This window comes from Mizuhopecten yessoensis, unplaced genomic scaffold, assembly GCF_002113885.1.
Source record: "Mizuhopecten yessoensis strain PY_sf001 unplaced genomic scaffold, ASM211388v2 scaffold7251, whole genome shotgun sequence".
Classification (NCBI taxonomy): Eukaryota; Metazoa; Mollusca; class Bivalvia; order Pectinida; family Pectinidae; genus Mizuhopecten; species Mizuhopecten yessoensis.
In genome coordinates, this window is record NW_018406955.1 from 83,642 (window position 1) to 98,605 (window position 14,964).

The following is a 14,964-nucleotide window of genomic DNA, read 5'->3' on the forward strand; positions in this document are numbered from 1 at the left end:
AGTTTTGAAATGAAATGTAATCTTTTAAGACGTCGCAATTTCTAGACGTCCGCATTATGTGTACTTTGTTTATGACGTCATTATGTTTGACGTCTTAAGTATGTGTACTCCATTTATTACGTCACATTTTTTTAAAATCGGCTGAAGAGCCCCAAGATGGGCGAAAACGCTAGCCTATGATACTAGTTTTCGTGTTTTGTTTTATTTATATTTTTACCGTCACATGGAAATTTAAAAATATTTATCGCTATATATATAATTATATATAAAATGGGCAAAGAAGTCATAACGACAGGAACATGAAAATTTATATATCACAACATAAAATAGAGAAAAACAGTCACCATTAACCCCTGGAATACCACAGAGCCTATTTATAGGCTCTATGCTACTACCGTTGAGTGTCAGAGAACCGATTTGAAGGCTCTCCGAAATCCGGCAATTCAATAATAGCAATGACGTCAAACAGACTAATGCTTCGTGGTATACATTACTTAATAGGGAAATCCAAACGTTTTACTTTTACAAGATCTAGAAAGCCATTATATTGACAAAAACTGTAATTTTCTATCAAAACAGTTGAACATGGTTGTGAATTTATTTGATTATGTAATAAATATATATTTTCATTTTTTTATTTTGTGCTTCTCTACACAATGCCTTACTTATACTTTTGATAAATGTACATATCGGGTTAAATCTGTAGATTAAATAGATACATATAAATAAATTAATACACAGTTTAGGTGGTGATGACCTGTGCAGTACTTGCACATGGACTTTTGGTCTATCTACCTAACTGTATCGAATGTTAAATAGTAATTCATGTGTACACGTGTAATTATGATAATTAATAACTATATTTATGTTTTGTGTGTGTGTGTGTATGTGTGTGTGTCGGTGTGTGTATGTCCTATATTGTATTGTAAGGTATCAAAAGTGAGTTACCTCCCTTTAATTATTTTATTGTTTCCATTTATGTACTTTCATTTCGAAATATCTATAAAATATATTTAGCTATTGTTCTCTAATATTCTTGTAATACTCTAGCCACCTAGGAAAATAATTTATATAGGCTTTCCTGTTATTCGATCCATTTGACCATAACACCATGTCTATAAAATCTTTTGAAATGAAATGAACTATTAAATAACGTCATAGACGGCGTTTCCCTGTTCCGGCAGATTAGCTCGACGGAAAAATAGCGGCTCGATTGTTTGCTCCGTGGTTTCGACCTTATCCTCCTGAGAATTATGACTTCATACAACCATGTTTGGAACCTCCGGGACCAACCAATATGCCTCAAGGAATCCGCCTCCAATTTCAAATTTCTTGCTCTTCTTTTCCGATAATTTATTACTGAAATGCGTTTTTTGCAAGTATAGCACAAAAACAAAACGTAAGATTAAATAATGTAAAATGTCAATCGTTTTACAGACACAAAAAAAATATTAGGATATCAAATCATTTCTTCAAAAAACCTCCCACAAAAACAGAATAATAAAAATTAGATTTAGATAATTTTATTGTTCGAGGAAGGCCGTAACATTGAAGCTGGAATTATTAAAAAGAAGAAAGAATCTGCTGTTGCCAAAAGTTGTTATTTAGTTATGTTATAAAGCGTTTAGGCAATTCCCCCCTTCTGTGTATTTCTGCATACGTTTCGGATAGGAACACTTTATACATGTTTTTTTTTACTCTTTCGACCGTTATTGCATCCTTTTAACAAATGATATCATTAACAAGTCCTAAACGAACGACCTTTCTACATGGTTAACTAAATGTTTACTTTGACTTTCTGCATTGACAAACAAAAATTACGATAAGGTGTACCTATTTCGTATTTCAAGTGATAATTTAATAGAATGTACAGAACGTCAATATCACTCACTACTGCACTGTCCTCGATCTAGTGTTATATTCCCTGTGACTTTTTACTTCAATGACAGCTAAAAATGGCAGCTTAAAGACGATCGGGTTCAATTCATAGTCCCATTAAACAAGTAATTATACTAAGTTAATGAAAGTTGTTTTATAATTGTTCTGAACTGAATGAAGTTTATATTTTTGACTTCAAAAAATATATTATCGTTAAAACAGATGGAACCACTGGACATTATTCATTGACTAAAGGTACGGAATCATGTGAAACCACCGGATATTGTCAATCTTGGTGAGGTGACAATAACCAGATCACCGGATATCGTCAAGGTTATTGTCTGGAACTGCTGGTACCTTTCTGCCCAAATCTCATCGTCCGATAAAGCTTGACATATTCAGTCTTTTACCTTTTTAGATTTGTATATGTATGTTTTCTACAAAATAGTGCAACACACAGATAAGTTCTATAAATTCTTGTGATGAATACACCAGTTATGGACAGGTTAGGTAGCTATTTCTGGCAACCTCGCCCCAGGCTGTTGACCATGACGAATGATCTTGTACGGCCACAAACAGCGTGTATGACCTATCGTTCTTCCATTGACCATAATTTTACCTACAAATGACCGCCTAATGTGGTCAAGGAAACTGCATGCGGATATGGTTTGGCCAGAACGGAAAACCACTAGTTCCCAATTGTGTTGACTTAAGCCAGAGATGTTCATGTCTATAGAATCCACGTGCAATGTGGTCTGCAAAGTCCAGATCTAGTTTAGCAGGTCTAGTGACTTTCCAGTGTATCACGGTGTTACTGCCTTGAGTTAATTTACTCGTGGTCCCACAGAGGATCCAAGATAAATAAAATATGATGACATTACACGTCGAAAAAATAAAGGATATGTACCAAGTTGGGCTTTCTGTCCGTTTTATTTATTTTATATACATACTTTGGTGGTTCGACATCATTATATGACATGAAAGAAACGTCAATGTGGAGACCATTCCCAGATATGAGAGGGTAAAATGGTGCACCAGTATCACAAATAGCCTTTTGACAAAATTACGTGTTATTTTTTGGAAATATTTCTTCATGATGTTGATGCATTAAGTAACACTAAAGCTGCAAATAACTGAAATAACAAAAATAATAAAAATAATAAAAAAATAATAAAAATAATAAAAACAATAAAAACGTAGCACGTAGTTGGTCAGAAGGTCACTGTGACCCTATAATGTATCGAATTAATTATATCAACAATTCTTCTTATTTTGTGCCTTAATACACATTTGAACCATACAATAATCTTCCAAGATAGTATTTATAAGTATCTTAACCAAATCTCAAGATATGGTGGTCGTAGTGAGTGGATTATTTATCTATGATAATTTTGGTGAGGTCAATATTGTGTTTATTTGTTTAGACATGCATATATAGGAATATTAACTTTTTTATATAAGTCGGATACGTGTCTTAATAAATAATAACTGCTCATTTACAGAGTGCCTTTTGTGCCACAAAACATTGTAATTATGAATAAATGTGTTTAAAAAGGCATGAAGAAAGAAACTCCCCCTCCCCAATCCCAACTTCGTTGTGATCAGGAAAACAATGAGTATTGTTATTGTTATAGCAAAACCAACTTACAAAGCAGATCTGCCAAAAGTTTAATCGCAATCTTTGAATTGGAAAAAAGGTTGTTTGTTTTACGTCCTTATAAAAGCTATAGTCATTTAAGGACGTGTCAGGTTTTTGTGGTGGAGGAAAGCCGAAGTTCCGGAAGAAAAAACACCGACCTACGGCCAGTACCTGACGACTGCCCCACGTAGGCCTCGAATCCACGACCCCGTGATGGAGGGCTAGTGGTAGCAGAGTGTCAGACGCCTTAAGCATTTGGCTTCCGCGGCCCCTTAGAAATAGTTGAAGGTAGCCGGGCATGGTTAACAATTAACAATTGATAGGAAACAAAGACAGGAGTATACTTATATCAACACAAATGTACCCGTTAATTTACACATACAAGGATGGTAAATATACGAGGAATACTTGTATGACATTGATGGATGAACTTGACCCCGGGCAAGCGGGTTTGACGCCAATCGTCTGAAATCCTGCACATGTATAAAAAAAAATGTATTTACCTGAACGTGTTAGCAGCCTGAAGTGCTTGTCTACACTATGAATTGGTAACAGTGTGTAGTTGGTATAGTGCTTGATGTTGACTCTAGGAATAATAAACAGCATGTAGCTAGTATACTGGTTAATGTCTACACTAGGAATGGGTAACAACGTGTAGTTGGTATACTGATTAGTGTCTACACTAGGAATGGGTAACACCGTGTAGTTGGTATACTGATTAATCTCTACACTAGGAAAGGGTAACAGCGTGTAGTTGGTATATTGTTGGATGTCTACACTAGGAATGGGTAACACCGTGTAGTTGGTATACTGATTAATGTCTACACTGGGAACTATACTGATTAATGTCTTCACTAGGAATGGGTAACAACGTGTAGTTGGTATTCTGACTAATTTCTACACTAGGAATGGGTAACAAGGTGTAGTTGGTATACTGATTAATGTCTACACTAGGAATGGGTAACAAGGTGTAGTTGGTATACTGATTAATGCCTACACTAGCAATGGGTAACAACGTGTAGTTGGTATACTGATTAATGTCTTCACTAGGAATGGATAACAACATGTAGTTGGTATACTGTTGAATGCCTACACTAGCAATGGGTAACAACATGCAGTTGCTATACTGATTAATGTCTTCACTAGGAATGGGTAACAACGTGTAGTTGCTATACTGATTAATGTCTTCACTAGGAATGGGTTACAACGTGTAGTTGGTATATTGTTGATTGCCTACACTAGCAATGGATAACAACGTGTTGTTGGTATACTGTGGAATGCCTACACTAGCAATAGGTAACAACGTGTAGTTGCTATACTGATTCATGTCTACACTAGGAATGGAAAACAACGTGTAGTTGGTATACTGATTAATGTCTTCACTAGGAATGGGTTTCAACGTGTAGTTGGTATATTGTTGATTGCCTACACTAGGAATGGATAACAACGTGTTGTTGGTATACTGTGGAATGCCTACACTAGCAATAGGTAACAACGTGTAGTTGCTATACTGATTCATGTCTACACTAGGAATGGAAAACAACGTGTAGTTGGTATACTGATTAATGTCTCCACTAGGAATGATAACAACGTGTAGTTGGTATACTGAGTAATGTCTACACTAGGAATGATAACAACGTGTAGTTGGTATACTGTTCAATGCCTACACTAGCAATGGGTAACAACGTGTAGTTGCTATACTGATTAATGTCTTCACTAGGAATGGGTAACAACGTGTAGTTGCTATACTGATTCATGTCTACACTAGGAATGGAAAACAACGTGTAGTTGGTATACTGATTAATGTCTTCACTAGGAAAGGGTAACAACGAGTAGTTGGTATAGTGCTTGATGTTGACTCTAGGAATGGGTAACAGCATGTAGCTAGTATACTGTTGAATGCCTACACTAGCAATGGGTAACAACGTGTAGTTGGTATACTGTTGAATGCCTACGCTAGCAATGGGTAACAACGTGTAGTTGGTATACTGATTAATGTCTACACTAGGAATGATAACAACGTGTAGTTGGTATACTGATTAATGTCTACACTAGGAATGATAACAACGTGTAGTTGGTATACTGATTAATGTCTACACTAGGAATGATAACAACGTGTAGTTGGTATACTGATTAATGTCTACACTAGGAATGATAACAACGTGTAGTTGGTATACTGATTAATGTCTACACTAGGAATGATAACAACGTGTAGTTGGTATACTGTTCAATGCCTACACTAGCAATGGGTAACAACGTGTAGTTGCTATACTGATTAATGTCTACACTAGGAATGGATAACAACGTGTTGTTGGTATACTGTGGAATGCCTACACTAGCAATGGGTAACAACGTGTAGTTGCTATACTGATTCATGTCTACACTAGGAATGGAAAACAACGTGTAGTTGGTATACTGATTAATGTCTTCACTAGGAATGGGTAACAACGTGTAGTTGGTATAGTGCTTGATGTTGACTCTAGGAATGGGTAACAGCATGTAGCTAGTATACTGTTGAATGCCTACACTAGCAATGGGTAACAACGTGTAGTTGGTATACTGTTGAATGCCTACGCTAGCAATGGGTAACAACGTGTAGTTGGTATACTGATTAATGTCTACACTAGGAATGATAACAACGTGTAGTTGGTATACTGATTAATGTCTACACTAGGAATGATAACAACGTGTAGTTGGTATACTGATTAATGTCTACACTAGGAATGATAACAACGTGTAGTTGGTATACTGATTAATGTCTACACTAGGAATGATAACAACGTGTAGTTGGTATACTGATTAATGTCTACACTAGGAATGATAACAACGTGTAGTTGGTATACTGTTCAATGCCTACACTAGCAATGGGTAACAACGTGTAGTTGCTATACTGATTAATGTCTACACTAGGAATGGATAACAACGTGTTGTTGGTATACTGTGGAATGCCTACACTAGCAATGGGTAACAACGTGTAGTTGCTATACTGATTCATGTCTACACTAGGAATGGAAAACAACGTGTCGTTGGTATACTGATTAATGGCTTCACTAGGAATGGGTAACAACGTGTAGTTGGTATAGTGCTTGATGTCTACACTAGGAATGGAAAACAACGTGTAGTTGGTATACTGATTAATGTCTTCACTAGGAATGGGTAACAGCATGTAGCTAGTATACTGTGGAATGCCTACACTAGCAATGGGTAACAACGTGTAGTTGGTATACTGTTGAATGCCTACACTAGGAATGGGTAAGAGCGTGTAGGTGGTATATTGTTTGATGTCTACACTAGGTATGGGTGACAGCATTTAGGTGGTATATTGTTTGATGTCTACACTAGGAATGGGTAACAACGTGTAGTTGGTTAAGTGCTTGATGTCTACACTAGGAATGAGTTACAACGTTTAGGTGGTATACTGTTAAATGCCTACACTAGCAATGGGTAACAACGTGTAGTTGTTATACTGATTAATGTCTACACTAGCAAGGGGTAACAACGTGTAGTTGGTATACTGTTGAATGCCTACACTAGGAATGGGTAAGAGCGTGTAGGTGGTATATTGTTTGATGTCTACACTAGGTATGGGTGACAGCATTTAGGTGGTATATTGTTTGATGTCTACACTAGGAATGGGTAACAACGTGTAGTTGGTTAAGTGCTTGATGTCTACACTAGGAATGAGTTACAACGTTTAGGTGGTATACTGTTAAATGCCTACACTAGCAATGGGTAACAACATGTAGTTGGTATACTGTTTGATGTCTACACTAGGTATGGGTTACAACGTTTATGTGGTATACTGTTGAATGCCTACACTAGCAATGGGTAACAACGTGTAGTTGTTATACTGATTAATGTCTACACTAGCAATGGGTAACAACGTGTAGTTGGTATACTGTTGAATGCCTACACTAGCAATGGGTAACAACGTGTAGTTGCTATACTGATTAATGTCTACACTAGAAATGGATAACAACATTTAGTTGGTATACTGATTAATGTCTTCACTAGGAATGGGTAACAGTGTGTAGTTGGTATACTAATTAATGTCTACACTAGGAATGGGTAACAACGTGAAGTTGGTATACTGAATAATGTCTACACTAGGAATAGGAAACAGCATGTAGCTAGTATACTGGTTAATGTCTACACTAGGAATGGGTAACAACCTGTAGTTGGTATACTGATTAATGTCTACACTAGGAATGGGTAATAGCGTGTAGTTGGTATAATGATTAATGTCTACACTAGGAATGGGTAACAACGTGAAGTTGGTTTACTGATCAATGTTTACACTAGGGATGGGTAACAGTGTGTAGTTGGTATACTGATTAATGTCTACTCTAGGAATGGGTAACAACGTGTAGTTGGTATACTGTGGAATGCCTACACTAAGAATGGATAACAACGTTTAGTTGGTATACTGATTAATGCCTACACTAGGAATGGATAACAACGTGCAGTTGGTATACTGATTAATGTCTACACTAGGAATGGGTAACAGTGTGTAGTTGGTATACTGAATAATGTCTACACTAGGAATGGGTAACAGCGTTTAGTTGGTATACTGATTAATGTCTACACTAGGAAAGGGTAACAGCGTGTAGTTGGTATATTGTTCGATGTCTACACTAGGGATGGGTAACAACGTGTAGTTGGTATACTGATTAATGTCTACACTAGGAATGGGTGACAGCGTTTAGTTGGTATACTAGTTAATGTCTACACTAGAAATGGGTAACAGCGTGTAGTTGGTATACTGATTAATGTCTACACAAGGGAAGGGTAACAGCGTGTAGTTGGTATATTGTTCGATGTCTACACTAGGAATGGGTAACAACGTGTCGTTGGCATACTGATTAATGTCTACACTAGGAATGGGTGACAGCGTTTAGTTGGTATACTGATTAATGTCTACACTAGGAAAGGGTAACAGCGTGTAGTTGGTATATTGTTCGATGTCTACACTAGGGATGGGTAACAACGTGTAGTTGGTATACTGATTAATGTCTACATTAGGAATGGATAACAGCGTGTAGTTGGTATACTGATTAATGTCTACACTAGGGATGGGTAACAACGTGTAGTTGGTATACTGTTGAATGTCTACACTAGGAATGGGTAACAGCGTGTAGTTGGTATACTGATTAATGTCTACACTGGGAATGGATAACAGCGTGTAGTTGGTATACTTTGCGATTTCTAAATAAGAAATGACAGACTGTAGAAAACGTTCAGTCTTTGGTTTTGATTTGGCGCGAAATAAATAATTGTTCCAATTATAATTTCTGGTACCTTTTAAATAACTCTTTCTGCTCCTTTTTCTCCTCTTGTAATTGATTATCAAACTGTTCAACATCCTGTTGATGAAGCTTAGATCCTTAATAATCACTTCACTAGAATCTCCACATCTTAACCTGACCATCAACTACCTCAGGCTGCACAACCTGCCATTCCTGATTCATTATCTAATATTAATTTCCTGGTTCATTATCTAATATTAATATTCCTGCAAGATATAGCTGACCAAATTAATAATTTTGATATAAATAAGCCCCCTGGACCTGATGGAATTATTCCAAAAATTATTAATAGATTGAATTACTCTCTCGAATAACTCTAGAAACAGGTGTGGTTCCGAATAGCTGGAAACAAGCAAATATAGATGCAGTTTATAAAGATTATTGATCATCTAATGATGTAGACAACCTATTTCAGTAATTTCATGCTTTATTAAAATTATGGGGAAAATTGTGCTTAGATATCTTTATAACTACCTGTTGGAGAACTTTATAATCACTTAGCATCCATCTGGATTTACACCTGGTGATTCAACAGTTAATCAACTCTTGTTTAAATATAATGAAATTGTTAATAATATGGACCAGAGTAGGGAGCTTAGATTCATTTTCTGTGATATTTACAAAGCGTTTGATAGGATTTGGCATAAAGGTATCGTTCATAAACGTAGGACATATGGTATTGGTGGTAATTTGCTACTCTGGTTTGAAAATCCTTTAACAAACAGAATGACGAGAGTAAGCACTGAAGGATATCACTCTCAGTTAAGGACTATAAATGCATGAGTACCTCAGGGATCTATTCTAGGACCACTTCTATTTCTTCTTTATATCAATGATATTACTGACAATGTGTCTACTTATATTAAACTGTTTGCAGATGACACTTCTCTGTAAGTAATCATAGACAAAAATACAGTTTATGCAGCCAAAAAACTCTCGAATCACCTTGCCAACATTAATGAATGGAATTTACATGGGATATACATTTCAACGCAACTAAAAGTAAGTAAGTTGTGTTTCTAGAAAACATAACCACGTACAACCCCCAATATATTTCCTAAACAGTCAAATAGCTGATTCAAAATCACATAAACATGCAGGACTAACCTTCACAGACGACGCATCATGGAAACACCACATACAGATTATGTATGAAAAAGCATACAAAAGATTAAATATTCTTCGTTATATCAAATCTAAGGTAGGTCGTAAATCACGTTTTAAAATGAATATAATTTATAAAACCAATTTTGAAGTATGCAGATATAGTACGGGATAATTGTACCTTATAATCTATTGAACTTGAATCTGGACAATTAGAAGCTGCTAAGACTTTTACTGGTCTTCGTTCAAGGCCATCACACTATAAACTCTACAATGAACCATATTGGGAAACTCTGCCTGTAAGAAGGTAAAAACCTAAACAAATAATGATGTATAAGATAATGCATGGGCTCGTACCGCATTACTTACAAGATGTCACAAATCATTTTATTAACAATCAGAATAACAGTCCCTACTCTCTAAGACAAACCAGACACTTAAACCCACCTACGTGTAGAACTAATAACTATTTTGACAGTTTCCCTTTTATGTGCCGCTATTTCAACACTATGAAAACTGATATGTTGAACTCTTCATCTCTTTCTCTGTTTCAAAAAATATATAAAACAAAATTAATGACAGTGAAGTGGCTACAATTTTTAGAACTGAGGGTGAAAGAAGGGTAAATATTGTTCTTTGCCAACTAAGAAATTCCGGTTGTAATTTAAATTTTAATTTATATCACTTTATAGATAGTCCAACATATGTTTGTTCTTTTGATTACGAAACAGACTCTCATTATTTTTATATTTGTCCACTGTATATTGAATAACGAAATATTCTGTTTACTGCATTGAATAATATTAGAAATCATAACCATGTTGATTTAAATATATTTTTCAATGTTGTCCTGCATGTGATTTGAATATAATGCTACACAGATGCTAGGTCACATTCGGCTATTTATTGGAAAAAACAGGCGGTTTGATTTTTATGTGACGTACAATGTAGAAAATAATGATGCTTTACATTGATGGTTATTCAATCAATTATGTCTTATCAAATCGGAATTTTAAATCGGAATATAAAAGTATAAACGTTTTTGACACATAATGATAAATGAGATTGCAGTTGAGCAGGATTGTTATTTTTGTTTATTTTCTGTCCAGTATAATAAACATAATAACATATTTTCAATTTCTGTCACATTATTCAAATTTGTACTAATTTACTATATATAAACAGTATTAGTAGCAATGACCTGTGCACATACATGCACATAGACTTTTGGTCAAAGTCTACTCGTACTAAACATATGATCTACTGAGTGTGACTATGCTTCAGTTGATAAGAGAATAACTGTATGTGTGATGGATGTATGGTTGTAAGTTGTTTGTGTGTTGTTTATGTGATGTCCTATGAGTTCAGCCCCAATATGTTTACCATGTCGGAGAACCTCTCTGATCCTTAACTGAGTATTACATTTACATTACATTTCATTTCAAAATATCCTTAAATTAATAAAACATTATTGTTACTATATTTTATATGTATTCAATCAAATTTAGAGCACTCGTGAAAATAATTTAAATAGGCTTGCCTGTTGTTCAATATTTGACTATTACATCTGTCAATGAAATTTGGTGAAATAAAAATCACCCCTTTTATGTATGTGGTGAGAAAGTCTACCCCTATATACATTGTATTATAATGGTGAGAAAGTCTACCGCTATATACATTGTATTATTATGGTGAGAAAGTCTATCCCTACATACATTGTATTATTATGGTGAGAAAGTCTACTCCTATATACATTGTATTATTAAGGTGAGAAAGTCTATTCCTATATACATTGTAATATTATGGTGAAAAAGTCTACCCCTATATACATTGTATTATTATGGTGAGAAAGTCTTCCCCTATATACATTGTATTATAATATTTAACTGATACAATTCGAGAGCTGAAAAGAGTGTAAATATATAATGGGAAAATCTGACGTAACTCATCACGTCCCATGAGGTAAAAGCTATTATATACACGGTAAAAGTTTTAATATATTGAAATATGCATGTGTTAGGTGATAGATGTAAATGAAAGCGACGCTGACGCTGTGTCGAAAGTTGTTTTTTTTGGGGGGGCGACACTGACGGAGAGCTGACAATTCGATGCTACAAAAGATTACGCTGACGCTTTGTGCCGAAAGTTCAAATTACTCGGGTCGCCGCTGACAGAGTGCCGACAGTTGGATGTTACCGGGGATGTCACTTACGCTGTGCCGACAGTTAGGTGTTACCGGGGATGTCACTTACTCTGTGTCGACAATTAGATGTTATCTTGGATGTCACTTGCGGTGTGTCGACAATTAGATGTTACCGGGGATGTCACTTACGCTGTGCCGACAGTTAGGTGTTACCGGGGATGCCACTTACGCTGTGCCGACAGTTAGGTGTTACCGGGGATGTCACTTACGCTGTGTCGACAATTAAATGTTATCTGGGATGTCACTAACGCTGTACCGACAGTTAGGTGTTACCGGAGATATCACTTACGCTGTGTCGACAATAATAAGTTATCTGGGATGTCACTTACGCTGTGTCGACAGTTAGATGTTATCTTGGATGTCACTAACGCTGTGCCGACAGTTCAAATTACTCGGGTCGCCGCTGACAGAGTGCCGACAGTTAGGAGTTACCGGGGATGTCACTTACGTTGTGCCGACAGTAAGGTGTTATCTGGGATGTCACTTACGCTGTGTCGACAGTAAGATGTCACCGGGGATGTCACTAACGCTGTGTCGACAGTAAGATGTCACCGGGGATGTCACTATAGCTGTGACGACAGTAAGATGTGACCGGGGATGTCACTTACGCTGTGTCGACAATTAGATGTTACCGGAGATGACACTAACGCTGTGTCGACAGTTAGATGTTACCGGGGATGCCTCTATAGCTGTGTCGACGGTAAGATGTAATCGGGGATGTCACTTATGCTATGCCGACAGTTAGGTGTTACCAGGGATGTCAATTACGTTGTGTAGACAGTTAGATATTACCGGGGATGTCACTAACGCTGTGTCGACAGTAAGATATTACCGGGGATGTCACTAACGCTGTGTCGACAGTAAGATGCCACTGGGGATGTCACTAACGCTGTGTCGACAGTTAGATGTTACCGGGGATGTCACCTACGCTCTGCCGATAGTTAGATGTTATAGGGGGATGTCAATTACGCTATGCCGACAGTGAGACATTAATGGAGACGGTGCTTACGCTGTGAAGACTGAGGTACATTTATATGGAGATGACGGTTATGCTTTGCCGCTTTGCCGCTATTGCTCCAGGTATTTGTGTGTCGTGTAGATAATTATGACAAGACCTTCAAATGACGTCAGTTGTAGTCAGGGTCAGCGTGTGGTCAAATGTGATCATTTGCCAGTGAATGGCAGACGCGATCCACAGGTAAGTCCTACTATAACTGTAGCAATGAAACATCCAACTACGTTAAATGTAGTCTAGCATAAGTAAACACATTCCCAACACCATATTTGCACACCTGTGGCTTGTTTTATCAAACTTTGGAGTAAAGCATGTCCTTACCTTGCCCCGGGAAATTTAATCCAGCCCGGTAAATAGTCCTCAGGATGCGGATGGTCTGTGCTAACAGCGGTCAACAGACTGGCCGCACCAGGGTTACAAACGTTTACACACGACTGTGTAATCGACCCATATCATAGATCGCGTTACTTTCGATGACCGTCTTCAACCGAATAAAATATTTCCACCCGAGGCAAGTTTACAGAAGTGTCACTTCCGGCAAGAAAATGATTGGCTGTTTCAGTAACCTGGCTTACTCGCTTATTAGTGATGTTTGAAAATAAGACCGCTTTGCTCCGTAGCAGGTTCCGTTAGGGATAAGCAATATGATTTCTATTCATCCTTTGAAATTTGAACGAACTTGACTTTACCAAGCTTATTTGTATACGTATTGCGTTTAGGAAATCATATTTATGTCCAACAAACTAAGAGGGTCTTCCTCATATTCGATGAGTACTAGTTGTACTTAATCACGTGGGATTATTACTTAGATGTCTTTTAGTGATATCCACCCAATTCGCAATGCATTTCTTTTGATTTATTAGGTCAGACACTTTATATGTATATGTATGCAATAACAAACCAAATTACTATGCAACCAACATTCTTATGGTGTCGTCAATATAATTTGAGCAATGATAAGAATCAAACACTAGCTGTGTTTTCCTAACTTCCATTCTATGTGAAAAGAGAGGTTGTGCAATGTAACGAATACCCGCATGCATTACGTTATCATATTCAGGGGTTTTCCAAGAAGTACACGTCATCACATAAAATGGTGACATATACATAAACAGTAGTATGTTGAATGTCAAAATAAAACTCATAAGTGTTATAAATAAAGCAACTGTTTCTATAATAAATCAAGATAACAGGCTTTTTTATACAGTTTAATAGTCTTCATTTGAACATTTTTTGTGAGAAGAATTTAGATGATAAATAAGGCGCCGTTAACTTACAATTGATGTAGATATCCTACCGATAAATTCTGCTTTCGATGACTAAACATGTCAAATTGTCACATACATGGATAGGCCTATCTTGCTATCGTATACATGTGTTTTGTACTGTATGAAATAATAATTTACCCACACAAATAAGGTTACAGTATGTACCAAATTGTGAATGTCAGTTTAAAAAATTATATCATATAGCCTCCTGAAAAATTGGTTTATCATATATATAAGAGAAAGGGGAATGCTGGTGACAATGAGAAATGTTTGATATAAAAATGAAGCGAAACAAAAAATAATAATTTCAATAAACCGAGTGAAACGGCCGAAAAATTCATTTCCTTATACAAAATACCTTATTTGCTTCCACATCATACTTTTAACACTTTCCGAGTCAGTGTTGTATAGGAAGTAGTCGATAGGCCAAAAGCCTAGTAAGTTGTATTCCTCGATCCCGAAATATTCCTTACTCACATTACCTGTATGATGATGGAATTGAAGTCCCTCATCTCATTGTTGATGTTCCTTACTGCCAAGGCTCTCATCAG

The 14,964-nt window shown here is 36.5% G+C and overlaps 1 protein-coding gene across 1 annotated transcript in view; it reads right to left on the minus strand.

Annotated features, from left to right (window-relative positions):
• Positions 1-13,612, minus strand: part of LOC110453302 — a 33,672-nt gene extending 20,060 nt beyond the window's left edge. Inside the window, exon 1 of the mRNA XM_021502192.1 lies at positions 13,467-13,612. The gene's annotated coding sequence lies outside the window, so the exon portion shown is untranslated. The remainder of the gene's footprint in view (positions 1-13,466) is intronic.
• Positions 13,613-14,964: the final 1,352 nt, after the last annotated feature.